This window comes from Perna viridis, chromosome 2 (genome assembly GCF_037379345.1).
Source record: "Perna viridis isolate PV_CMFRI_1.1 ecotype Kerala chromosome 2, ASM3737934v1, whole genome shotgun sequence".
Taxonomy (NCBI): Eukaryota; Metazoa; Mollusca; class Bivalvia; order Mytilida; family Mytilidae; genus Perna; species Perna viridis.
The window spans coordinates 63,983,292-63,986,909 of NC_142446.1; the positions used below are offsets into that span (position 1 = coordinate 63,983,292).

The 3,618-nt window shown below is 30.2% G+C and overlaps 1 long non-coding RNA gene across 1 annotated transcript; it reads left to right on the top strand.

Annotated features, from left to right (window-relative positions):
* The first annotated feature begins 796 nt into the window (after positions 1 to 796).
* Positions 797 to 3,196, top strand: LOC148626445 (uncharacterized). The gene is made up of 2 exons (XR_015920070.1): positions 797 to 1,664; positions 2,830 to 3,196. It is a non-coding gene; the product is annotated as an uncharacterized LOC148626445 (long non-coding RNA).
* Positions 3,197 to 3,618: the final 422 nt, after the last annotated feature.

Consider the following 3,618-nt stretch of genomic DNA (forward strand, 5'->3'; position numbering starts at 1 on the left):
AATCAATCACTAAGTTATCAACCACTACTATGATCTTCTGCAGTTTGTGCCATGAAAATTTTAATGATATATTTGCACATGCAAACTTATGCGACTCATGATATGATTTCAGTTACTGTAGCCATAAAATGTAACTTTTTTAGCCTTGTACACATTGGGCCGTATTCATCCCTTTCTCGTTTGTTTACCCACATGTACATTAGAAATGTATGGGTTTTTTTTCTTGTCCCTAACATATATTCTTAAATTACTTTTGTTATATATATTATACTTATGAATTGTTTTAATTCCAATATCTCGTGAAATGAGGAAGTAAAAATTTGAATGAATGAATGAATGAATGAATGAAAGGTTGTTTTATCTCCGTCTATTTATAAACCAACTCAATACAAGGCTAACATAATATTTAATTTAAAACATTAGCTATGGTATTATGCAGTGCAAAAGGTGTATTTAGATATAGGTTACAAAATTACAGTATCGTTTTTATTTTTGTTGATTTTTTATTGTGCGTTATATTCTTTTTTAATGATTTTTTTCGTTTTATATAGATCAAGTTACTTTATACCATGTATATGCTTTAAGCAATGTCTTGTAATTAGTTTCAATACGTTTAACATGAACTATTAGAAAAGTTCACTTCAAATGCAAAACGAAATAGAAATTAATCTTTTGACGGTGTTTTTTGGATAACCCGAAACTACATCCGTAGAAAATTAAATTATGACATCCTAGGTTATTGTTGATGTAGTCGATATGGCCGTTTTTATTTTTTATATCATTTTATATATATATATATATATATATATATATATATATATATATATATATATATATATATATATACTCGCCCTTGCCATTTTGGGCGAATACAAAATTTTTCCAACGTTAGGAGAATTGATTTGGTCGAAATTTTCCATCAAGTTATAAAGCATTTTTTGAATATCGGAGGTTGTATAGTATTAATTTTTGCTGGTCAATCGATTGGTCAGTTGTATTTTTTTAAAAACGTTATAAATAAGAAATTCCCCCGATCAAATTTCGCCCTTAAAATATAATACTCAAGTAAAAAAAGATGTTTTGAAAAATGGATAGGTCGGGGGAACCAGGAAAAGAGGTCCATTTTAAGGATAAGTGCAACTCATTCATCAACACCAGCATTTTCATTAGGATTTTACTATCATTTCAATGAAGAGAGACATTTACTTAAATGATTGAAGAGCTAAAATTTCTAATGAAAAATTCTGCGATTATTTGGGAACTTCAATGTTCCACAACAGAACCTCAAAAGAACAGCCACGCCCGAAAAGGATTTTTTTCTGACTGTTATCCGAACATAGTCGTTCCAAACAGGTAACCATCCTTTGCTATTAGGAATTTATCGGACCTTGTCATTATCGAGGACGATTAGACCTGAGACTATTTGTATGTGCAATGGCTGTACAAGTGGTAGTTCCAGGGGACTCAATCTTTCGGTTGCCGCCATGTTAAAATTTTCTGTATGACTTCAAGATTTTAAACACAACTTTTTCAAAATGTAATTTCTAGCGATCGAATGGACAGATTTACGTGAAATTATAATATATCGATTCAGAAAGTTGTAAATTTTGGATTTATCATAAGGAGATACACAAATTCGGTAGATATAAAAAGAAATTAACCAGGTAAATGGAAAAGCCATGTTTATTATTGTCCTGGTAAAACCGAGCCTTGGTTTTATGAAATAACTTGATTTTGCCCATTTGAACCTAATGTTTTCATAATTATGATAAGGTTTTACAATGATTTATCATCATTTATGATATTAATTTGCATTTTAGAGAAATCTTATTGATCTAGCTCACATTTACAGCTCATTCTACACATGCCTAGTTTGTAGTTCATATTTTGCTAGTCCGCCATTTCTTATGTTTGTTCTTAGGAACCTCCTATTAAAATACATAATGTATGAGATGCTGCGATCGTAAAAAAGATTAATTTCATCAACGATAAAAATTTGCTTATTATTGATGCAGTTACTAAGATAGAAATTTGATCATGAAAGGCAGTATTATGAAATTAACCTTCGTTTACAAAATGTACATTTATTTCAAACACATTACCAGTCAAGTTGTCTTAATTACAGTATTAAAAATATGCTTAGAAACTACAGTACTACAAACCAAAAATAACAGACAACAGTAAGTCAGAAATACATTGTAACAATTGCACTTTACATGTATGTGTATGCGTATGTGTGTGTGTTTTTTTGTGGGGGGGGGGGGGGAGGTATGCTTAAAAATGAAATAAAAAAGAAATATTGAAATATTCACTTTATGAAACAAAACAAAAACAAAAAAAAAACGGATCAATGATTGTCCTAATAAAATTGTTAAAATAATAAAGGCAGGACCTTTTTTTTTCACAAAATAATAAGGCAGGATAGTTTACAAATGTAGCTCTTCCCATAAAGATCAAATGGTTGTTCCTTTTTCATTTTAATTTATTTCATTTAACCATTCAATTTTAAAATTATTTACAGAACAAGAGGAATCGAACCTCCTACTCATTGCTAAATATGACATGAGTCCACCAGGGAACTGTCATTAAACATGTATTTTCTACTTAACAATGTATTGAATACATACTGAAGTTGCATTATAAAACACAATCAAGTGCGGTATCACAGCTGTTACCATCCTTTTCAATCAGGTCTTAACAAAATAGTACAAGTACAATGTACATGCAATTTATAATCATATATAGATATTAAAAGCTTACAATTATGAAAAGCTTTCAATTTTTATATGTATTACATGTATATTGATACTGGTTTGTTTTAATTTTCAGCATCCTAAGCAGTGTGAATTGAATTAATAGACAATGCACATGTATATGAAGCAGAAGGAAACATGACTTGCATGTCAATTATTCAACTGATTTGACCCATTTCAACAGCATATTGGACACACAATGACTTAAATTCAGTAAATGTTTAGTATGGGAGAATCAACACATTATATTTTGAGCATGAGGAAGGCGCAGATTAAATATTAGATGTATTTACCTATTTCCAGTTATCTGTTCAAGACTGACTCTTAATATAAAAATGTAAAACAATACAGTTGCAAACGTTTTCAGTATCTGGTATAAGACATATTGTGGTAAAATGTGATATAACTGTACATGTATAATTAAAGAAAATTGAATACATTAAGTATGTTCTTGTTTCTTATATGTGGCAAAGCCCAGTGGAAATGTCATTATTCTGATATCGGGTACATTTACTATATACATTTGTGCATGCATATACAGTATGCATTAAGTTGTCTATCTCTTTTTTTCCACTTGTGTTTACACATTAAGCCAACACAATGGACAGTCCAATTAAACCATACTTTTAAATTTAAACTTAACCATTACTGTGAACAAGGATTTATATATAACTCTGTGCTGTGAACACAAATTTTGCATAACCAACCAGTTTATTACTTAAAGCAGTCTTCTAGGATTCCTATTCCTGTTACCCAGGGCAAGTGAAATTTGGGTCAGGGAAAGTTAGGTACTTAGTTACATTTACCCATGGCAAGTTGAAAACTTCATATGCTGTAAGGCTTCGTTTTGTGCACCAAGAGGAAT